Source organism: Pseudophryne corroboree, chromosome 3 (genome assembly GCF_028390025.1).
Source record: "Pseudophryne corroboree isolate aPseCor3 chromosome 3, aPseCor3.hap2, whole genome shotgun sequence".
Lineage (NCBI taxonomy): Eukaryota > Metazoa > Chordata > Amphibia > Anura > Myobatrachidae > Pseudophryne > Pseudophryne corroboree.
The window spans coordinates 513,396,622-513,422,278 of record NC_086446.1 but is presented as its reverse complement, the minus strand read 5'-3'; positions in this window follow the sequence as shown (position 1 = coordinate 513,422,278).

Here is a 25,657-nt window from a genome sequence, read left to right as displayed (position 1 = left end):
AATTGTTTGTTTGATGCTTTGGGTTAGGGTTTACAACCTTATCTCAGGAAGAGTAGGTCACACCCTTCTGGCCATGGCTCTGGTTCTTTGGTAATCAAACTAGCTCAGGTCAGGAAGAATTTCACACCTGGGTAGCCAGTGTGTCTCTGCTAGATCTGTGGCTATAATGAAATACCAGCAGCTCAATTAAGTTTTCCACCATTTGACATGCAAAGACATTTAACTGTTATAATACATTGGTGCATCGAAACATCAATCAGAACAATACACTGACCATGGGTATGCTGAATGGATCCTGCTGGCTTGGTATGCAGCAAAAAAGCTATAGACTTACTCCTCCATGTTTTACAGTTAGTAGCTCAGGGGTTTATTTACTTGCAAAAGCCACGGGCTTCCAATGTGTATAAGCAGAAATAATTTTAAGGGCAATGCTTTTAATAGCAAAATATATTAAGAGAATTGAAAATAAGACCAGTAAATTGCTAATAATGTGATGGTAAAATAAATACAAAAATATGCGGTTATCTTATATCAATAGCACGCACACTAAAGTATAAAGTTTAGTTAGCAATGGTGGCTTTATAGAGGTGCCGCCCGAGCCTTCATACCTGCAAACTCATCTATCACACTACTAAAGTTAATAGAACTTGCATTTTTATATTCAGTGGAAAGAATTGACATATTTGAAAGATGTTGACTTATTGAAGACCTCAAGTAGTTCTTCACTAATTTTAGCTTTTAAAGCTCTGTTTTTAGGATGCTACTGTAACAGGAATACTCAGGAAGATTATGTAGATATTAGGTTCCAGATATGTATAAGGTTCAAAATTTACTTTGGTTTTGCTTTGCTACAGTCTGGGAGGATGGAAACTGCTTGAAATCTGAAACTCTATCTCTGTAACAATGTGTGATGCATTCATATCATTAGAGTATTTTATTGCCAAGTAAGCAGCACATTTCTTCATGTTATTTAGTGGCATGTTTGAGAGGGCAGGACCAGTAAGGAACTCAAAGGGGTATATTCAATAACTGTCGGAAGCTGCCATCTTGTTGGAAAGATGGCAGCTTCCAACGTATTCATTATGGCCCCATTTTTTTTCATACAAGTCGGGAAACCCGACTTGTCGCAATACACGCTGATCGGCGGCTTCGACCGCTGATCAGCGTGCATTGTTGGAAGCGGTGCCAAACCCCACAGGTTTTAGCCCCGTTTCCGACAATGTCAATCGACTTTAAAAAAAGTCGGATTGAGATGAGTGAGTTGAGAGCAGGAGACGGGGGAGCAGCGGGGAGAGCAGGGTCATGCTTGCTGGAGCGGGTGGACGCTGCCGTGAGCCTCCTGTTGTTATGCTGCTGCAGCCGCTGCTCCCCGTCTCCTCCCCCGTCCACTCCATCTCCTCCGCTGCTCTCCACCCCCGGTGCCGCAGACATCTCTCCTTCCCCCCAGGCGCCGCAGACATCACCTCCTCTCGGCGCCTGGTGCCACAGAAAGCTCCCTTCCCCCGGCACCGCTGACAGCTCCCCTCGCTGCTGACAGCAGCAGCAGCAGGACAGGACACCGGGAGTGGCCAAATCCGACAGTCGGATTTGGCCTCTCTTTTGAATAGGGGTTGTCGGGTCCATTCAGACTACTGCATGTCGGAATGGACCAGACTCTTATTGAATAAACCCCTATATCAGTACAGATTTCTGTCAGCATTTCATTACGCCACTTCAGCTGTGCAATCAAGGTATAAATTGCTTTAAAGAAAAGTCTTCAGAAAATCTGCTTAGTGGTCATGTTCAAACTTTTATCAGGAGCTTCATCATCTTCAAGTCTTCTCTTACTGTGCCTCTTCATAGGAAATTACTGAGGAAGATCCATTGACTGAGCAATGATGTCTGCTTCTTTCACTATTGTATCAACCCCTACTGCATGTACATGCTGTAGTTAATTCAGAAGTCCACCTAGCAATGTTGCAGCTTGGTCAACTGATAATCCCTTCTTTTACTAGGTTAACAAAGTCAATATTAATAAAAAATGTAACACCACAAGCAATATGCTGAATCATCGCTGCTAAATTATGTTCCCTTCACACAGCACAATGGGCAATTTTTGGTATGGTCCCGTCCTCAATGAGAGTTAGTTATGCTGCTTTCACATCGCAAACCCTGCTTTTAAAACGTTTCTTAAAATGGGTCTTAAAACGGGTCTGAGCAGTTAAACCCTTTTCACATCGCATGTTGTAACCGGTATTTCTGCTGCGGGGTACACTGGGCTCCACAAGGAAAGACATAGGGGTGTAGAGTAGGATCTTGATCCGAAGCACCAACAGGCTCAAAAGCTTTGATCTTCTTCCCAAGATGCATAGTGCCGCCTCCTATATCACCCCGCCTCCGTGCACAGGAGCTCATTTTTGTAGTTGTTGCTTGCAGTGCAAGCATGTAACAGGAAGAGCTGCTCACAGCAGCTCTAGAAAAAGCTTTTTTAGAGGAAAAATAAGATAGTGGCTGACTTGGCTACTGCCAAAACTGCCTGTCTGCCAAGTACCGCTCCTTCTGTGTCGAAGGCTAAAGGTACTTCCTTTCGTCCCTTTCATCCTTCAGGGAAAGCAAAAGGTCAGGTGTACAACAAGCAGGCCCGCACTTCCAAACCTGGTAAGCCGAAGCCCAAAAGAGCCTGGGCTGCCCGTCAGCCAGCTTCCAAGACGGATAAGCCTGCCGCATGATGGGGCGGGCCTCCCCCTGGGGGATCCCTGGGTGGGTGGCTGGCTTCTAGGGTATACCCAGGAATGGTTGAAGACCACTTCAGATGCCTGGGTACGGGAAGTCGTCACTCGAGGTTACGCCATAGCCTTCAAAAACCATCCCCCTCATCGATTTTGACTGACAGACGTCCCGTTGGACCAGACAAAGGCAAACACTCTACATTCAGTGGTACAGTCCCTTCTGGATACAGGAGTCGTAGTACAGGTGCCTCTTGCTCAGAGGGGCCGGGGGTACTATTCTCCGCTGTTTCTAATCCCGAAACCGAATGGGTCCACTCTGCCCATTCTCAATCTCAAGGCATTGAACTGGTTTGTGAAAGTTTCCAAGTTCTGTATGGAAAGTTGGAAACCCTTCGCTCTATAGTTCTGGCCTTGAAACCTGGGGATTATATGGTCTCCCTGGACATACAGAATGCTTACCTGCATATTCCTATAGCAGTGTCACATCAGCAATACCTGAGGTTTGCGATTGGCAACCTCCATTACCAGTTTCGGGCGTTACCTTTTGGTTTAACTACGGCTCCGCGAGTCTTCACCAAAGTCATGGCGGTGATGACGGTGGTACTCCGCCGTCAAGGGGTCAGGATACTGCCATATCTGGATGACTTGTTAATCCTGGCAAATTCCCCAGAACTTCTCCTACGTCATCTGAATATGACTGTCCGGTTTCTACAAGCCCACGGGTGGCTCATCAACTGGAAGAAATCCTCCCTGGTCCCTGCTCAGAGCATGGTGCACCTGGGAGCGCTATTGGACACTCACAACCAGCAGTTGTTCTTGTCCCAGGAGAAAGTCCTGAAGCTTCAGGACAGGATTCGTTGCTTCCTTTCTTGTCCGCAAGTGTCGATACATTCGGCGATGCAGGTGCTGGGCCTCATGGTGTCAGCATTTGACATGGTTGGGTATGCTCAATTCCATTCTCGCCCTCTCCAGAGGCTGATTCTAGCCAAGTGGGATGGCCTGCCTCACCGGATCAGGTCTCTCATTATCTCATTGACTCCGGAGGTCCGTCTGTCGCTGCACTGGTGGCTCCAGGACCAATGATTGTGCAGGGGCCATCCCTTCTGGATATCCGACTCTGTCCTGTTGATGACAGATGCCAGTCTAAGAGGTTGGAGCGCGGTGCTGGAGCAACACTCCCTTCAGGGTGGACCAAGGAGGAATCTCTCCTCTCGATCAACATTCTGGAATTGCGGGCGGTCTTCAATGCGTTGAACCTGGCCCAGCATTTAAATCAGAACCGTCATGTTCAAGTACAGTGGGACAACGCCACCACAGTGGCTTACATAAATCATCAAGGTGGCACTCGAAGCCGTTTGGTGATGAAGGAAGTCTCACGGATTCTGCAATGGGCGGAACGCCATCTACCGCCATATTCATTCAGGGAGTCCTGAATTGGGAAGCGAACTCTCTCAGTCGTCAGGACGTACATGCCGGCAAGTGGGGCCTCCATCCAGAAGTGTTTCAACTCCTAGTGGAAAAGTGGGGCCTTCCAGATGTAGATCTGATGGCGTCTCGACACAATCACAAAGTTCCGGTCTTTGGAGCAAGGACAAGGGATCCTCAAGCAGCATTCGTGGATGCGCTGGTGGTGCCGTGGAGGTTTTGGCTGCCGTACGTGTTCCCTCTGGTGTCACTTCTGCCCAGGGTAATTCGAAAGTTCAAGCAAGAAAGAGGAATTCTGCTTCTCATAGCTCTAGCGTGGCCCAGACGGCACTGGTTCTCAGACCTGCAGGGCCTATCGTCAGAGCGTCCAATTCTACTTCCACAACGCCCAGACCTCCTTGTTCAGGGCCCCTGTGTCTACCAGGACCTAGACGGCTGTCTTTGACGGCGTGGCTCTTGAAGCTTCCGTCTTGAGGGCTAAAGGGTTTTCTGAGGCGGTCATTCAAACTATGTTGCGGGCACGGAAACCGGCTTCTGCTCGGATTTACCATAGGGTCTGGCATTATTACTTTGTTTGGTGCGCATCTAACAATTATGATGATTCCAAGTTTAGTATAGCCAAGTTGTTGGCCTTTCTTCAGCAGGGCCTGGACTTAGGCCTGCATCTGGCCTCCCTCAAGGTTCAAATATCTGCCTTGTCGGTGTGGTTTCAGAGAAAGATTGCGACCTTACCTGATGGGCATACCTTCACTCAGGGTGTGTTGCGTATCCAACCTCCCTATGTCCCGCCTGTGGCTCCTTGTGACTTGTCGGTGGTTTTGGAGGCGTTACAAGAGTCTCCGTTTGAACCTCTTGGTTCAGCTGATCTTAAGTGGCTTTCCCTTAAGGTGGTGTTTCTGATGGCTATTGCTTCAGCTAGAAGAGTGTCGGATTTGGGTGCCTTGTCTTGTAGTTCCCCATATCTGATATTTCACCGTGACCGGGCGGTTCTTAGGACTCATCCCGGTTATTTGCCTAAGGTGGTTTCTTCGTTCCACCTTAAATCAGGAGATTGTGGTACCGGCCTTTGTCTCTCCTGATCTGTCTCCCAAAGAGCGGTCTTTGGATGTGGTATGGGCTCTCCATATCTATGTGAAAGAGAACTGCTTCTGTTAGGAAATCTGATTCTCTTTTTATTCTGTTTGGGTTTCACAAACGGGGCTGGCCTGCTCACAAGCTGACTTTGGCCAGATGGATTAGAATGGTGATTACACATGCTTATGTGAGGGCTGGTCTGTCAGCTCCTGCTCACATTACGGCCCATTCTACTCGGTCTGTTGGACCTTCTTGGGCGGCCCGCCGTGATGCGACCCTTGAACAATTGTGCAAGGCGGCTACGTGGTCCTCTGTGAACACGTTCATAAGGTTCTATGCCTTCGATACTGCTGCTTCCCAGGATGCTTCCTTTGGACGCCGGGTTCTTGTGCCCGCTACAGTGCGTCCCCTCCCATAAGGAACTGCTTTAGGACATCTCCTATGTCTTTCCTTGTGGAGCCCAGTGTACCCCGCAGCAGAAAACGAGTTTTATGGTAAGAACTTACCTTTGTTAAAACTCTTTCTGCGAGGTACACTGGGCTCCACAAGGCGCCCACCCTGACGCAATTAGCTTCTTTGGGTTGGTGTGGCTATAGCCACTGACACTTTCTCCTGTCGGGAGAGTGTGGTGTTTGTGGCAACCTGCAGTGGTCGTCTTTTACTTGCTACTGCATTGGGCTGGTTAACAAAATTGAGCTCCTGTGCACGGAGGCGGGGTGATATAGGAGGCGACGCTATGCATCTTGGGAAGAAGGTCAAAGCTTTTGAGCCTGTTGGTGCTTCGGATCAAGATCCTACTCTACACCCCTATGTCTTTCCTTGTGGAGCCCAGTGTACCTCGCAGAAAGAGTTTTAACAAAGGTAAGTTCTTACCATAAAACTCGTTATTACAGTTTCATTACCGTTTTTGGTACCTTTCACACTGAACCCGTTTCACCCATGGAAATCAGTGGTTGTCATTTTAAATGGACTTTTCTGGCCCACACATATGACGTTTTTACACAATAAAGGAGGGGGTTAGGCAGCTCCCTAACCTCATTACTCCAATTTGCCATTTTAAACTCTCTTCTGTATAATAAAACAGCATAAAATGCTTTTTCATTCTCATGTGTTTCCTCCAGTTTATTTCCTGCTTCTTCCTGGTGACGTGATGCATGGAGACAGCCTGTCACCTTCTGTGGCTAGGAAATAATGTTTCTGAGCCTTTCACATGTGTAGGACCCTGCTTTTTACCCGTTTTAAAATACCGGTATTCTGTAACCGGTAGATTTAATGTGGCGCTTTCAGACCGCAGTTAGACCCATTTTGGAAGGCTTAAAAACCGTCAATTTACCGGGTTATAGCTGCGGTGCGAAAGGGGTATAGCAATTAGTAAGGCAGCCTGTAAGACAATACTGCAGGAATAGTAGTATTGGATATCTACATCTAGTATTGGATATCTACATCTCCGACGACATTCTCACTGTAAAATGTAAACTTTTTTTTATCTCATTAGGATGGATTGGATCGAAGTAAACGTGGACAAAGAATCTAAAGTCGAAAAAAAATGTATAATATGGGAGAGCTATATTGCTACATTTTCTATGGATATGAGACGGCAAATCCATTTTCGTTTACAAAATACGTCTTGGTATTTGTTACGCCTAATAGATAATGATCATCCTATAGAGACCAATTTTACTTATGTTTGATTATACTGTTTAACCAGGCAGGGGTGCTCTGGGGTGTGTGTGAGGGGGAGGACTTTGTGGGTTGAGAGAGAGAATTTTAATTTACTTTGGGATTTGTTTCCTATGCTTTTCTTTTCTTTTTTTTTTTTATTGTTACTCAAGGATACAGTTTGTACAACTTAAAGTAATTCGACATATATTCGATTGCGTTACTGATCTTGAAATATCTACCATTCTGGCACCGAATCTTGCTTTCTAATGTTTGGTAATGATTCATGTGTGACATTTTATGTTCGGGTGTTCAACATGAGCCAACAGATCTTCGGTATTGTTAATTGTGCATCTGTCAATTCTGTATCTTATTTGCTTATAATAATGAGACTGTACAATTATAATGTTTAACACAAACTACTTTTATTGTATGTCATGCAATGCCTTAATAAAAAAAGTAGAAAAAAAATTGACACAACATAATAAAAAGGCAATCAATATGGTTTATCAGGCTCTATGCAGAAATGTGTTTGTAGACATTATGGGCCGGATATAATGCAGTTTTTTTTAAAGCGGCAATCATTTACAAGGCAAAACCAGTCTCAGAGCTCCGGCCGTCTCGCGCTGCATTACATCCAGCCTGTGGTATCACTTACTTAGTGCAGTGCCTCAAGAACCCCGCATGAACTCAGGCTAGATTGAGCAAATGTCTAGAACATGGAACAAATTGTTCACTTGGTCCAGTCATGCCTGCACACCATTATATTTTCCTGCCATATTTGTTCCATTGTCATAAGCCTGCCCACGAATATTACTTGTATACAGGGGCGGATTGGGAACAAAAAGCGGCCCTGGAAAAATTTGTACTAGTGGCCACACATGGGCAACACCAGAGGTGTAAGGTCTAGCCATGGGCCATGGCAGCAGCAGCACCCTCACCCCAAGACTTTGCATAGAGTGGGCATGTCCAACATCAAGAGGGAAGTTAAAAATAAATAAAATTAAATATTATGAGCACATTATATGATACACCGTCAGAATTTAGGAAACTATATAATTCTTTAGAAAGATATTTTCTTGCTTATTACACCAACCGTATCCCAATCACTATTCACTCAATCTTATATGTCAGCCAAGCAGGCAGATAGAGCATACACTAGATCATCTGCAATCACAGGCTAAGTGGCAAAGTAATTTTCATATATGAAAATTATTTAGCATCTTATTCATTATGTCTATAAAAAGGACCACATGTCCTCAAACAAAACAGGCCCCACAGGGGGGCGTCGGCCCACCGGGAGTCTTCCCGGTAAACCCTATGGCCAATCCGCCTCTGCTTGTATCTAAACCATTCTTGCAAAGCTTCTGTTCTATTTCAGCAGCAAGACCAACTGTTTATTCAGTAGTTTCATGAAGTCTATGAAGCTCTCTTCCATGCTACATTGTCCATGTTAAATCCTAACATACCTGATTACTGTACATGGTATGCAGTTAATATACCGATTGTCAGGATCCTGGCATTCAGGACTCCGACACTGGAATCCCAACAGGGGACTAAATGCCGGCGGTTGGAATCCCGACCGCAGCCCCGTATCCCCGCTCGGGTGGTGGGTCCACGCCACCGGGCCCAATGCATGGCAAGCACAGCGAGCCTGCGAGGCGACACGCTGTGCTTACTGCTGGAATGCCGGCTGCCAGGATGTCGCTGTCGGGATACTGACAGCCAGCATCCCAACAGCCAGTATATTGTATGTATTCCCTTTACATGCAGTAGTTGTTCCTTGTGTGCCGTGGCTGGAGTGTAATCAAAGATTATAGAATAATATTTTGCCTTTATTATTCATTGTTGATGTCTGGTGAAAAGTTAACTCTGCCTCTCTTATGTTTCTTTATATGACCTGCTGGATGAGTATTGTATTGGTTAATGGCATTGAGGAAGATAAGGATTTTTCCAGGGTTGGGTTGGCTATATTGTTTATGGCACAGAAGATAATTGCATAAAGAATTATTTTTAAAACTGCTCACCACTTCTATTTTTCGGACGTGACAGCAGTTTGAAGTTCATTGGGTCTCAGACCAGATCGCACTCAGGCGTTTTTAGCACTGCTGCGACCAGGTAATCGCCTCCTACAGGGGAGGGGGTAATTGCTGTGCAGGGGTGCGATCGGCTGTGCAGTGAGCTGCACAAACAAAAGTTTGTGCAGTTTCTGCACAGCCCAGGACTTACTCAGCCACTGCGACAATCCGGGCTGGTGCTGACGTCAGGAATCCTCCTCACGAACGGATGGGCACGCCTGCGTTTTTCCGGACACGCCCTGGAAACGGTGAGTTGCTACCCACGAACACCTTCTGCCTATCAATCTACTTGCGATCGCCGGTGCGATTGATTTCTTCATTAGTTCTGTCGCTGCCCGGAGATCCCAGTCTCCGGCGGCCGACGCGCCTGTGCATTGCGGTTCATACACATGCGCTGTTCTGACCCGATCGCACAGCTGCGAAAAAAGGCAGTGTGTGATCGGGTCTGAATGATCCCCACTGTCAACTCCATGACCTATCTTCAAATTTATCTTAAAACTCTCCAATTTAAAACATTCTGATGATGATCAGGCGAGTTTTCAGGGATTTCTACAGTATTCTGGGATTTAAATGCCCCCAATCTGAAAAGCCTTTCTGAGGGTTTGCAATGCTTGGACTGAATGGGGATCTATTTCCACAAAGGATACAAAAGACAACTCTCTGCAGCTCAGAATACATTAGCCATGATTGCTCTACCATTTTACCATTAGGTAAAGTATTACAGAACCAATCAAAACGAAATCTCCTTCCATCACCAGTGGTCGAGAGGGTGAAATTTGTATCTTTCTGTTGCTCTAGTCCATGTTTTACTAAATCACACTTCACTTTATCCGTTATATAAGCCCATGAAGGTGGATCATTAAAATTAAGTGCAGGCATTTCAGTTTATTCACTAATGGTTGTGCTATCAGTGACCCTTGTTAGCAGTTACAATGGTTGTATCAAGTTCTTCTTGAACATCTCCTAAATCAGAAATCTCTTGCAGTAGCAACTCAGCAGCAGAGGTTCCTGCACCATCACGGCTGTCTGACTTTGTGAGACATGTATGGATGTTTTGGGAATCCTTAGCCTCAGCTTTCTAAATTCTACACCTGATTGTTTCAATCGGGGCATTATTTGTTACTATAAGAAAAAAAATCTGACTTTAATATTGTGATTTAATACACTGGCTTATCTCTTCATACAGTATTCATTTTGTTCTTACAAGTGATATATAGGGTGACATAAAGGGTTCAAAGGACCTTACAGAGTGTATATGCAAATATACTGTAATGAAATAACTAACAATCCCATACACTAGAAACATCCACAAACAGTAAGTAGCCTTATCATAAGACCCAACATAAAATAGGCATGATAGTAACTAAAGACAGATTAGGCACGCTTATGCTACCTAGATACCAATATGAAACTAGAGATGCGCTGTTGGCACTTTTCGTGTTTTGTGTTTTGGTTCTAATTCCACTTTCGTGTCTTGGTTTTGGCTTGGTTTTGCCAAAACCACCCTTTCGTGTTTTGGTTTTGGATCTGGATGATTTTTTAAAAAAAAACATTAAAACAGCTAAAAATCACTGAATTTGGGGGTCATTTTGCTCCTACGGTATTATTAACCTCAATAACATTAATTTCCACTCATTTCCAGTCTATTCTGAACACCTCACACCCCACAATATTGTTTTTAGGCCTAAAAGTTGCACCGAGGTGGCTGTATGACGAAGCTAAGCGACACAAGTATGCGGCACAAACACCTGGCCCATCTAGGAGTGGCACTGCAGTTGCAGACAAGATGGCACTATTCAAAAACTAGTCCCCAAACAGCACATGATGCAAAGAAGAAAAAGAGGTCCAATTAGGTAGCTGGATGGCCAAGCTAAGCGACACAAATGTGCGGCACAAACACCTGGCCCATCTAGGAGTGGCACTGCAGTGGCAGGCAGGATGCCAGATTTATAAAATAGGCCCCAAACAGCACATGATGCGAAGAAGAAAAAGAGGTGCAATGAGGTAGCTGTATGACTAAGCTAAGCGACACAAATGTGCGGCACAAACACCTGGCCCATCTAGGAGTGGCACTGCATTGGCAGACAGGATGGCAGATTTAAAAAATAGGCCCCAAACAGCACATCATGCAAAGAAGAAAAAGAGGTGCAATGAGGTAGCAGGATGGCCAAGCTAAGCGGCACAAACACCTGGCCCATCTAGGAGTGGCACTGCAGTTACAGACAGGATGGCACTTAAAAAAACTAGTCCCCAAACAGCAAATGATGCAAAGGAGACAAAGCGGTGCAAGATGGAATTGTACTTGGGCACTCCCGCCCACCCTTATGTTGTATAAACAGGACATGCACACTTTAACAAACCAATCATTTCAGCAACAGGGTCTGCCACACGACTGTGGCTGAAATGACTGGTTTGTTTGGGCCCCCACCAAAAAAGGAAGCAATCAATCTCTCCTTGCACAAACTGGCTCTACAGAGGCAAGATGTCGACCTCATCCTCATCCTCCAATTCCTCACCCCTTTCACTGTGTACATCCTGCTCCTCACAGAGTATTAATTCGTCCCCACTGGAATCCACCATCACAGGTCCCTCTGTACTTTTTGGAGGCAATTGCTGGTAAAGGTCTTCCCGGAGGAATTTATAATTCATTTTGATGAACATCATCTTCTCCACATTTAGTAGAAGTAACCTCTTACGCTGATCGCTGACAAGGTTACCAGCTGCACTAAACACTCTTTCAGAGTACACACTGGAGGGGGGGCAACTTAGGTCAAATAAAGCGAGTTTGTGCAAGGGCATCTAAATTGCCTCTTTTTCCTGCCAGTATACATACGGACTATCTGACATGCCTACTTGGATGCTGTCACTCATATAATCCTCCACCATTCTTTCAATGGTGACAGAATCATATGCAGTGACAGTAGACATGTCAGTAATCATTGGCAGGTCCTTCAGTCCGGAACAGATGTCAGTTTTCACTCCTGACTGCCCTGCATCACCGCCAGTGGGTGGGCTAGGAAATCTTATCCTATTCCTTGCAGCCCTAGTGGCGGGAGAAATTGTTCGGCTTGAGTTGACAATTTACTAACCAGCAGGTCTGTGCACCTCTGCACACTTGTGTCTGCTGGAAAGAGATACAACGTAGGCTTTAAACCTAGGATCGAGCATGGTGGCCAAAATGTAGTGCTCTGATTTCAACAGATTGACCACCCTTGAATCCTGGCAAAGCGAATGAAGGGCTCCATCCACAAGTCCCACATACTTTGCGTAATCACTCCGTCTTAGCTCCTCCTTCAATTTCTCCAGCTGCTTCTGCAAAAGCCTGATGAGGGGAATGACCTGACTCAAGCTGGCAGTGTCTGAACTGACTTCACATGTGACAAGTTCGAAGGGTTGGAGAACCTTGCACAAGAAGGAAATCATTCTCCACTACGTTTGAGTCAGGTGCATTAACCCTCCTTTGCCTATATTGTAGGTGGATGTATAGGCTTGAATTGCCTTTTGCTGCTCCTCCATCCTCTGAAGCATATAGAGTGTTGAATTCCACCTCGTTACCACCTCTTACTTCAGTTGATGGAAGGGCAGGTTCAGGAGTGTTTGCTGGTGCTCCAGTTTTCGGCACGTAGTGGCAGAATGCCGAAAGTGGCCGTAATTTTTCGGGCCACCGACAGCATCTCCTACACACCCCTGTCCTTTTTCCAAAAATTCTGCACCACCAAATTAATTCTCAGCATTGCCTTCCGGATTGGATAATGGGGTCAGTAGCCAAAATTTGTTTGGATAACCACCATCACCTAGAAAAAATAATGGACAAAAAGTTAGTAAGTATTTTTTAAACATTTTCAGAAAATGGGGGGGGGGGAAACACTTACCCAACAGCCAGCCATCTGGGATCTTGCCGGATTCAAAATCACGAGCCAGCGATGACTGACTTAGAATAAAGGAGTCATGGGCCGACCCAGGAAAACCCACAAGGAGATTGGTGATCATCATCTTGGCATCACAAACCATCTGAACGTTCATCAAATGAAAGTGGTTTCGATTTCGAAAACATTCCTCCGAATCCCTGAGTGGTGCGAGTGCCACATGGTTACAGACAATTGCGCCCAACATATCTCTCTCTCTCTATATATATATATATATATATATATATATATATAGTCAATTGTGAAAGGGGGCACTCACCAATTTTTTTAAAAAGGTCAAAGGTTATTTATTACCTCATCATGAAGTCAACGTTTCGATCACATCCCAGTGATCTTTGTCAAGACATCAGCAAAGTACTGTAGACAGCAGGACACCAAAGGAAGCATGCTTCCTTTGGTGTCCTGCTGTCTACAGTACTTTGCTGTAATAAATAACCTTTGACCTTTTAAAAAAATTGGTGAGTGCCCTCTTTCACAATTGACTATACATTGGAATCCACTATTCCTTGGAGTTGAGCACCATCTGGTTGACCTCTGATTTGCAGACTAGTGCGGATGTTCATGGAATTATATATAATCCGCGAAAGAGACGATTGCGCAACACCGACTGTTTGGGACAATGTTGGCTGAAAAGTGCCTGACGCCAAAAAATGAAGAGGAAACAGTAGTTTGCTCATCCTACTTACAGCATGATTAGTTGGCACCCGAGGTTCCAGGTCCAGCTCCAACAGTTCGTACAGCGAATAGATCGCCTGAGGGAATAGGCGATACAATCGTATCACCTCCGTCTCGGGGAGACCCTCCAGCACACGCCTAGTACGATACTGGCGTGGACGTGGAATGCAAACACGAACAGAATCACCACATGGAACATTTACCTCATCACTTTCTTCATCTGCCATGACCTGCTGTGTAGCCACACTAGCGTGGATCATTAGCATCCAAATGTCATCAGTGAAAGGCTCCATGCTTGTAGACAGCTATATAAAAAGCAGGTACCACAAAAAAAAAAAAGCAAATTGTTAAAAAAGACACACAAAAAAACAAGAACCAGCAGACTGTAAAATGCTGTGTGCTTTCTCCCAGTCCCATGAAGGAGTGACAATATCCTGACTGTCAGGAAGGTGTCATCCTGTCAGCAGGATCTCAAAGCATTATGGGATTTTAGAGTTTAATATTCATTTTAAAATATCATAAAAAATACAAACTTGAGTGGATTTAAAAAAAAAAAAAAAAAAACAACAGGTACTGCCATAAAAAAAACCTACCTTTTGTAATGACATAAGAGTAGAAACAAAATTAAAACATTCCCACTACATTTCGCCAGGTTTGAGTAGGTGAAATCATAATGTGGGAAAAACGGGCTAAATCGACCAAAAACTTATCACTCACATGTAATTAGATTCTATTTTTGCGATAACGGTATACTTTACCATTGTGAAAGTTTTTCGGGAGAAAGCAAAACAAGCTCCAAAAAAATGAGGTAAAAATGTGGCAGAAAGTGGCTAAAAGGATACGTCGAAAACATAGCACCCGAAAAATGTACCACATGACAGCCTGAACTCGGGAGAAAAACACCTATCGGTCCTAATTGGATATCCCCCTTTGAATTTGAGTTTGTCCAACCACATTGAATGTTTATATTAGTAGCTAAAAATGCATGTAAATATTTGTTCACAACTTTGTCACAGGAGGTCCTCCCTCTTACATGTGATGTCACTGGCCCATCATCATCATCCTCTGGCAACAGGTCTTCTTCTGGAAATGGCACCCTACTCCTTATTGCGATGTTATGCAACACACAACACAGGAACACAATTTTTTGAGACCATTTCCAGCAAATACAAGCGTGTGCCCCCAGTTTGGTGTCAGCGGAATTGGCCTTTTATATAGGCCAAAACACAGCTCTACAACCTGCCTGGTGGCTGTGAGTTGTAATTTGATTGTGGTCCTGGTGTGGGGTTGGAATTAGTGATGTGCACCTGAAATTTTTCGGGTTTTGTGTTTTGGTTTTGGGTTCGGTTCCGTGGCTGTGTTTTGGGTACTGACGCGTTTTGGCAAAACCTCACCGAATTTTTTTTGTCGGATTCGGGTGTGTTTTGGATTCGGGTGTTTTTTTCAAAAGACCCTAAAAAACAGCTTAAATCATAGAATTTGGGGGTCATTTTGATCCCATAGTATTATTAACCTCAATAACCATAATTTCCACTAATTTTCAGTCTATTCTGAACACCTCACACCTCACAATATTATTTTTAGTCCTAAAATTTGCACCGAGGTCGCTGGATGGCTAACCTAAGCGACCCTAGTGGCCGACACAAACACCTGGCCCATCTAGGAGTGGCACTGCAGTGTCACGCAGGATGGCCCTTCAAAAAAATACTCCCCAAACAGCACATGACGCAAAGAAAAAAAGAGGCGCAATGAGGTAGCTGTGTGACTAAGCTAAGCGACCCTAGTGGCCGACACAAACACCTGGCCCATCTAGGAGTGGCACTGCAGTGTCATGCAGGATGGCCCTTCAAAAAATACTCCACAAACAGCACATGACGCAAAGAAAAATGAAAGAAAAAAGAGGTGCAAGATGGAATTGTCCTTGGGCCCTCCCACCCACCCTTATGTTGTAAAAACAGGACATGCACACTTTAACGAACCCATCATTTCAGCGACGGGGTCTGCCACACGACTGTGACTGAAATGACTGGTTGGTTTGGGCCCCCACCAAAAAAGAAGCAATCAATCTCTCCTTGCACAAACTGGCTCTACGGAGGCAAGATGTCCACCTCATCATCATCGTCCGATTCATCACCCCTTTCACTGTGTACATCCCCCTCCTCACAGATTATTAATTCGTCCGAACTGGAATCCACCATCTCAGGTCCTCGTGTACTTTCTGGAGGCAATTGCTGCTGGTGAATGTCTCCATGGAGGAATTGATTATAATTCATTTTAATGAACATCATCTTCTCCACATTTTCTGGAAGTAACCTCGTACGCCGATTGCTGACAAGGTGAGCGGCGGCACTAAACACTCTTTCGGAGTACACACTGGAGGGAGGGCAACTTAGGAAGAATAAAGCCAGTTTGTGCAAGGGCCTCCAAATTGCCTCTTTTTCCTGCCAGTATACGTACGGACTGTCTGACGTGCCTACTTGGATGCGGTCACTCATATAATCCTCCACCATTCTTTCAATGGTGAGAGAATCATATGCAGTGACAGTAGACGACTTGTCAGTAATCGTTGGCAGGTCCTTCAGTCCGGACCAGATGTCAGCATCAGCAGTCGCTCCAGACTGCCCTGCATCACCGCCAGCGGGTGGGCTCGGAACTCGTAGCCTTTTCCTCGCACCCCCAGTTGCGGGAGAATGTGAAGGAGGAGATGTTGACGGGTCGCGTTCCGCTTGACTTGACAATTTTGTCACCAGCAGGTCTTTGAACCTCTGCAGACTTGTGTCTGCCGTAAAGAGAGATCCAAGGTAGGTTTTAAATCTAGGATCGAGCACGGTGGCCAAAATGTAGTGCTCTGATTTCAACAGATTGACCACACGTGAATCCTGGTTAAGCGAATGAAGGGCTCCATCCACAAGTCCCACATGCCTAGCGGAATCGCTCTGTTTTAGCTCCTCCTTCAATGCCTCCAGCTTCTTCTGCAAAAGCCTGATGAGGGGAATGACCTGACTCAGGCTGGCAGTGTCTGAACTGACTTCACGTGTGGCAAGTTCAAAAGGTTGCAGAACCTTGCACAACGTTGAAATCATTCTCCACTGCGCTTGAGACAGGTGCATTCCACCTCCTTTGCCTATATCATGGCCAGATGTATAGGCTTGAATGGCCTTTTGCTGCTCCTCCATCCTCTGAAGCATATAGAGGGTTGAATTCCACCTCGTTACCACCTCTTGCTTCAGATGATGGCAGGGCAGGTTCAGGTGTTTTTGGTGGTGCTCCAGTCTTCTGTACGCGGTGCCTGTACGCCGAAAGTGGCCCGCAATTCTTCTGGCCACTGACAGCATCTCTTGCACGCCCCTGACATTTTTTAAATAATTCTGCACCACCAAATTCAAGGTATGTGCAAAACATGGGACGTGCTGGAATTTGCCCAGATGTAATGCACTCACAATATTGCTGGCATTGTCCGATGTCACAAATCCCCAGGAGAGTCCAATTGGGGTAAGCCATTCTGCGATGATCTTCCTCAGTTGCCGTAAGAGGTTTTCAGCTGTGTGCCTATTCTGGAAAGCGGTGATACAAAGCATAGCCTGCCTAGGAACGAGTTGGCGTTTGCGAGATGCTGCTACTGGTGCCGCCGCTGCTGTTCTTGCAGCGGGAGGCAATACATCTACCCAGTGGGCTGTCACAGTCATGTAGTCCTGAGTCTGCCCTGCTCCACATGTCTGTGGTTAAGTGGACATTGGGTACAACTGCATTTTTTAGGACACTGGTGAGTCTTTTTCTGACGTCCGTGTACATTCTCGGTATCGCCTGCCTAGAGAAGTGGAACCTAGATGGTATTTGGTAACGGGGGCACACTACCTCAAGAAATTGTCTAGTTCCCTGTGAACTAACGGCGGATACCGGACGCACGTCTAACACCAACATAGTTGTCAAGGCCTCAGTTATCCGCTTTGCAACAGGATGACTGCTGTGATATTTCATCTTCCTCGCAAAGGACTGTTGGACAGTCAATTGCTTACTGGAAGTAGTACAAGTGGTCTTCCGACTTCCCCTCTGGGATGACGATCGACTCCCAGCAGCAACAACAGCAGCGCCAGCAGCAGTAGGCGTTACACTCAAGGATGCATCGGAGGAATCTCAGGCAGGAGAGGACTCGTCAGACTTGCCAGTGACATGGCCTGCAGGACTATTGGCTTTCCTTTGTAAGGAGGAAATTGACACTGAGGGAGTTGGTGGTGTGGTTTGCGCGAGCTTGGATACAAGAGGAAGGGATTTACTGGTCAGTGGACTGCTTCCGCTGTCGCCCAAAGTTTTTGAACTTGTCACTGACTTATTATGAATGCGCTGCAGGTGACGTATAAGGGAGGATGTTCCGAGGTGGTTAATGTCCTTACCCCTACTTATTACAGCTTGACAAAGGCAACACACGGTTTGACACCTGTTGTCCGCATTTCTGTTGAAATACTTCCACACTGAAGAGCTGATTTTTTTTGGTATTTTCACCAGGCATGTCAATGGCCATATTCCTCCCACGGACAACAGGTGTCTCCCCGGGTGCCTGACTTAAACAAACCACCTCACCATCAGAATCCTCCTTGTCAATTTCCTCCCCAGCGCCAGCAACACCCATATCCTCATCCTGGTGTACTTCAACACTGACATCTTCAATTTCACTATCGGGAACTGGACTGCGGGTGCTCCTTTCAACACTTGCAGGGGGCGTGCAAATGGTGGAAGGCGCAAGCTCTTGTGTTGGGAAGGTCAGGCATCGCAACCGACACAATTGGACTCTCCTTTGGGATTTGGGATTTCGAAGAACGCACAGACACAGAACGCACAGACTTGCGGCAAAAGACTGTGCTTTTGCCGCAAGTCTTTTCTTTTTTCTAGCGAGAGGATGAGTGCTTCCATCCTCATGTGAAGCTGAACCACTAGCCATGAACATAGGCCAGGGCCTCAGCCGTTCCTTGCCACTCCGTGTCGTAAATGGCATATTGGCAAGTTTACGCTTCTCCTCAGACGCTTTTCATTTTGATTTTTGGGTCATTTTTTTACTGATCTTTTGTGTTTTGGATTTTACATGCTCTGTACTATGACATTGGGCATCGGCCTTGGCAGATGACGTTGATGGCATTTCATCGTCTCAGCCATGACTAGTGGCAGCAGCTTCAGCACGAGGTGGAAGTGGATCTTGATCTTTCCCTATTTTTTTTAACCTCCACATTTTTGTTCTCCATATTTTGCGCACAACTAAAAGCCACCACAGGTATACAATGTAGATGGATGGATAGTATAGTTTTATTTATACTTATGGACGACGAGTGACGACACAGAGGTAGGTACAGCCGTGGCCTACCGTACTGCTGCTTAGTGCTTATATATAAATATAATATACATGTATAACGGACCTGGTGGACAGTGTCAGCAGCAGACTGCTAAACTAGTATGAAGAAAGAAAAAAAAAACACCACAGGTATACAATGTAGATGGATGGATAGTATAGTATTACTTATACTTATGGACGACGAGTGACGACACAGAGGTAGGTACAGCCGTGGCCTACCGTACTGCTGCTTAGTGCTTATATATAAATATAATATACTGTATAACGGACCTGGTGGACAGTGTCAGCAGCAGACTGCTAAACTAGTATGAAGAAAGAAAAAAAAAACACCACAGGTATACAATGTAGATGGATGGATAGTATAGTATTACTTATACTTATGGACGACGAGTGACGACACAGAGGTAGGTACAGCCGTGGCCTACCGTACTGCTGCTTAGTGCTTATATATAAATATAATATACTGTATAACGGACCTGGTGGACAGTGTCAGCAGCAGAATGCTAAACTAGTATGAAGAAAGAAAAAAAAAAAAAACACCACAGGTATACAATGTAGATGGATGGATAGTATAGTATTACTTATACTTATGGACGACGAGTGACGACACAGAGGTAGGTACAGCCGTGGCCTACCGTACTGCTGCTTAGTGCTTATATATAAATATAATATACTGTATAACGGACCTGGTGGACAGTGTCAGCAGCAGACTGCTAAACTAGTATGAAGAAAGAAAAAAAAAAAACACCACAGGTATACAATGTAGATGGATGGATGGATAGTATAGTATTACTTATACTTATGGACGACGAGTGACGACACAGAGGTAGGTACAGCCGTGGCCTACCGTACTGCTGCTTAGTGCTTATATATAAATATAATATACTGTATAACGGACCTGGTGGACAGTGTCAGCAGCAGACTGCTAAACTAGTATGAAGAAAGAAAAAAAAAACACCACAGGTATACAATGTAGATGGATGGATAGTATTACTTATACTTATGGACGACGAGTGACGAGTCGACACAGAGGTAGGTACAGCCGTGGCCTACCGTACTGCTGCTTAGTGCTTAATTATATATATAATATACTGTATAACGGACCTGGTGGACACTGCAGTGTCAGCAGACTGCTAAACAAACTAGCATGAAGAAAGAAAAAAAAAAACACCACAGTGTTTTTCAGGCAGACAAACGTATACTGGACTGGTGGTCACTGTCAGCAAAACTGTGCACTGTACTCCTGCTATAACTGCTCCCCAGTCCCCACAATTAGGCAGTGTGAGCAGTGCACTCAGCACAGATATATCATGCAGCAGTGCAGCACACTGAGTGAGCACAGATATGGTGGAGCGTTTTTTTTCCAGGCAGAGAAACAACGGATTAAACTCAAAACCCTGCACTGTACTCCCTAACAGCTGCTCCCCGTCCCCAATCCTCCCCACAATTATAACTAACTAAGTTCTAATATAATACAACGGACTCGGAGAGGACGCCAGCCACGTCCTCTCCCTATCAATCTCAATGCACGTGTGAAAATGGCAGCGTCGCGCGGCTCCTTATATAGAATCCGAGTCTCGCGAGAATCCGACAGCGGGATGATGACGTTCGGGCGCGCTCAGGTTAACCGAGCAAGGCGGGAGGATCCGAGTCGCTCGGACCCGTGTAAAAAAAAGGTGAAGTTCGGGCGGGTCGGATTCCGAGGATCCGAACCCGCTCATCACTAGTTGGAATAAGGAGTCAGGAGCCAAGGCATGCAGGAATAGCCACTATCTCCTGTACTATGAGGAAATAAAATGGGAGTTCTAATCTCATAAATGTATAATTAACATTTCTCATAGTCCTAGAGGATGCTGGGGTCACTTCAAGAACCATGGGGTATAGACGGGATCCGCAGGAGACATGGGCACTTTAAGACTTTCAAAGGATTGTGAACTGGCTCCTCCCTCTATGCCCCTCCTCCAGACTCCAGTTTAGAATCTGTGCCCAGGCAGACTGGATGCACTCTGAGGCGCTCTACTGAGTTTCTCTGAAAATACTTTGTTAGGTTTTGTTATGTTCAGGGAGAACTGCTGGCAACAGTCTCCCTGCTTCATGGGACTTAGGGGAGAGAAGTCAGACCTAATTCTGTGAGTTTAAAGGCTCTGCTTCTTTGGCTACAGGACACCATTAGCTCCTGAGGGTCTGCTAGGTACGCCTAGATGCTCGTTCCCAGAGCCCGCCGTCACCCCGCTTGCAGAGCCAGAAGTCAGAAGACAGGTCAGTAGAAGAAGATCAGAAGACTTCAGTGACGGCTTTGAGGTACCGCACAGCGATCGCACGCTGCACGCCATGCTCCCACTACACAGCGGCACAACAGGGTGCAGGGCGCGTGGGGGGGGGGGGGAGCCCTGGGCAGCATTTCTAGCCTCAATAACTACCTGGCAAGAGCGGACTAAGTGCCAGGGCACTGCCCGGCCCCCCGCCAGTATACATTTTTTTTTTAAATAGCGGGTCTGAAGCGCGCCATTACGGGGGCAGAGCTTAGCCCTCACAGCACACAGCCCGGCGCCATTTTCTCTACACAAGGCTGCAGAGACGCTGGTCCTTCCTCACACTGCTGTACAAGTAACAGGGTGCAAAATGAAGGGGGGCACAGTTATTTTGGTGCATTATATGTAACTTAGAAAAGCGCTGCAGGTCTGGGACATTTTCTGTGGTGTTTTCAGACCGGGATTGGGCGCTGGGGTGTGAGCTGGCAATACTCCAGTGTGTCTGCGTGTGTTGGGTGCACGTGTGTCGGCATGTCTGAGGCGGAGTGCTCTTCCCAGGAGGAGACTATGTTAGGGACACAAACGGCTACGGGAGTGACCCTGTCGGCACCGCCGACACCTGACTGGGTGAATGTGTTGAGTGCTTCGAATGCTAATGTGGCTCTGATAAATAAGAGATTGGATAAATCTGAGTCTCAGAACCAGGCATGGAAGAAATCCGTAGAGGATGTGTTGTTTCAAGTCCAGACCCCCTCGGGGTCACAAAAACGTTCATTTGCCCAGCTGGCTGACACTGATACCGACACGGACACAGACTCAAGTGTCTACTATAGTGATGCCAGATTATATCCAAAACTGGCAAAGAGCATTCAGTACATGATTGTGGCAATAAAAGCCGTATTACATATCGTGGAGGACCCTGCTGTTCCTGATACTAGGGTCTGTATGTATAAAGTAAAGAAACCTGAGGTAACGTATCCTCCCTCTCATGAACTGAACACGATTTGTGAAAAGGTTTGGGAAATTCCTGACAAAAGGTTTCAGATTCCCAAAAGGAATCCAGTGGCGTATCAGTTTTCCTCTGGGGATAGGGAAAAATGGGAGTCACCCCTCATTGTGGACAAAGCTCTATCTCGGCTGTCCAAAAAGGTGGCTCTTCCGTCCCCTGACACGGCAGCCTTAAAGGATCCTGCGGATCGTAGGCAGGAAAATACATTGAAATCCATTTATGTCACCACGGGTACGCTACTCAGACCAGCATCTGCGTGGGTGAGTAGCGCTATCGAAAAATGGGCAGATAACTGGTCATCTGAAATAGATACCCTGGATAGGGATAGCGTTCTTTTGACACTAGGTTATATCAAGGATGCTGCAGTCTACATAAAGGAAGCTGCGAGGGATATTTGCCTCTTGGGATCAAGGGCCAATGCCATGGCAGTCTCAGCTAGGAGAGCATTGTGGATTCATCAATAGAATGCTGATGCTGACTCTAAGAAAGCTATGGAGTCTCTACCGTATAAAGGTGGTGTATTGTTTGGTGATGGCCTCGCTGATTTGGTATCTACGGCTACCGCGGGTAAGTCATAATTTTTACCTTATGTGCCTGCACCACAAAAGAAACACCACTATCAGATGCAGTCCTTTCGGCCAAATAAATACAGAAAAGGCAGAAGGTCTTCCTTCCTTGCTACTAGACGAAAGGGAAAAAGGTAAACGATCACCGGCCGTGGCCGGTTCCCAGGAACAGAAGTCCTCCCCGGCTTCTGCCAAATCCACCGCATGACACTGGGGCTCCCCTGCGGGAGTCCGCACTGGTGGGGGCACGTCTCAAGCTCTTCAGTCAGTTCTGGTCTCGGTCGGCCCTGGACCCATGGAGTTTCAAGACGTTCCCCCTCACCGATTTTTCAAATCGGCCTTACCAGCTTCTCTTCCGGACAGGGAGGTGGTATGCGCCGCAATACAAAAATTGTGTCACAATCAAGTCATTGTCAGGGTTCCCCCGTCGCAACAGGGAGAAGGCTTTTACTCGAGCCTGTTCGTAGTCCCGAAGCCAGACGGCTCAGTCAGACCAATTCTGAACCTCAAATCCCTAAATTTCTACCTAAGGAAATTCAAATTCAAGATGGAATCTCTCCGGGCAGTGATCTCCAGTCTGGAGGAGGGAGATTTTATGGTGTCGGTAGACATAAAGGATGCCTACTTACATGTTCCCATTTATCCTCCACATCAGGCTTACCTGAGGTTTGCAGTTCAGGATTGTCATTACCAATTTCAGACGTTGCCATTTGGTCTGTCCACGGCTCCGAGGATTTTCACCAAAGTAATGGCCGAAATGATGGTTCTCCTGCGCAAGCAAGGGGTCACAATTAACCCGTACTTGGACGATCTTCTGATAAAGGCGAGGTCCAAGGACCAATTACTGCAGAACATTACGCTCTCCCTGACAATTCTGCAGCAACATGGTTGACTCCTAAACTTGCCAAAATCACAGTTGGTTCCGACAAGACGGCTGTCGTTTTTGGGAATGATTCTAGACACAGAATTACAGAGACTTTTGCTTCCAGTAGAAAAGGCGCTGGAAATTCAGAACCTGGTCAAACAAATTCTGAAACCAGCAAAAGTATCGATCCATCAATGCACTCGGTTGCTGGGGAAGATGGTGGCGGCCTACGAGGCCATTCAGTATGGCAGATTCCATGCCAGAGTGTTTCAGTGGGACATGTTGGACAAGTGGTCTAGGTCCCATCTGCACATGCACCAAAGTATATTCCTGACTTCCAGGACCAGAATCCTGTGGTGGCTGCACAGCTCTCACCTCCTAGTGGGACGTAGGTTCGGGATCCAGGACTGGATCTTAGTGACCATGGATGCGAGTCTCTGAGGCTGGGGAGCAGTCACTCAGGGGGAAAGCTTCCAGGGAAGATGGACAAGCCAGGAAATTTGTCTACACATAAACGTTCTGGAACTAAGGGCCATTTACAACGGCCTTCTGCAAGCGGAACATCTTCTTCGCAATCGGCCCGTCTTGATTCAGTTGGACAACATAACAGCAGTAGCGTACATAAACCGCCAGGGCGAAACAAAAAGCAGAGCGGCAATAGCAAAGCCCACAAAGGTGCTCCGTTGGGCGGAAAGGCATACAAGCGCTCTGTCAGCGATCTTCATTCCAGGAGTGGACAACTGAGAAGCAGACTTCCTCGGCAGACACGATCTCCATCCAGGAGAGTAGGGTCTTCATCAAAAGGTCTTTGCAGAAGTGACAAGTCTTTGGGGAATTCCTCAAATAGACATGATGGCGTCTCGCCTCAACAAGAAACTTCAGAGATATTGTTCCAGGTCGAGAGGACCCTCAAGCAATAGCAGTGGACGCCCTAGTGACACCGCGAGTGTTTCAGTCGGTGTACGTGTTTCCTCCGCTTACACTCATTCCAAAAGTGATAAAGATCATAAGAAGAACAAAGGTTCAAGCGATCCTCATTGTTCTACACTGGCCAAGGAGGGCTTGGTATCCAGATCTTCAGGAATTACTCATAGGAGATCCCTGGCCTCTTCCTCTGAAGGAGGATCTGTTACAGCAGGGGCCGTGCGTGTTCCAAGACTTACTGCGACTTCGCCTAAACATTACCACCGTATTTGGAGAAAATTAGAGATGAGCGGGTTCGGTTTCTCTGAATCCGAACCCGCCCGAACTTCATGTTTTTTTACACGGGTCCGAGCGACTCGGATCTTCCCGCCTTGCTCGGTTAACCCGAGCGCGCCCGAACGTCATCATCACGCTGTCGGATTCTCGCGAGGCTCGGATTCTATCGCGAGACTCGGATTCTATATAAGGAGCCGCGCGTCGCGGCCATTTTCACATGTGCATTGAGATTGATAGGGAGAGGATGTGGCTGGCGTCCTCTCCGTTTAGAAATTAAAATAGATAGGAGAGTGAGAGTGAGACACTTCATTTACTTACTGGAGCTTAGGAGGAGTTATACTAGTGACTGATGACCAGTGACCTGACCACTAGTGCAGTTTTATAATTTATTATTATTTAATAATCCGTTCTGTTCTTGTTCTCTGCCTGAAAAAAACGATACACAGTGACTCAGTCACACTCACATACCATATCTGTGCTCAGCCCAGTGTGCTGCATCATCTATGTATAATATCTGACTGTGCTCACACAGCTTAATTGTGGGGGAGACTGGGGAGCAGTTATAGGTTATAGCAGGAGCCAGGAGTACATATTAAACAGTGCACACTTTTGCTGCCAGAGTGCCACTGCCAGTGTGACTGACCACTGACCACTGTGACCAGTGACCTGACCACACTGACCACCAGTATAGTATATATATTGTGATTGAATGTCTGCCTGAAAAAGTACACTCGTCGTGTGACTTGTGTGGTGTTTTTTTATTCTATAAAAATTAAAAAACTCATTCTGCTGACAGACAGTGTCCAGCAGGTCCGTCATTATATAATATATACCTGTCCGGCTGCAGTAGTGATATATATATATTTTTTATATCATTAT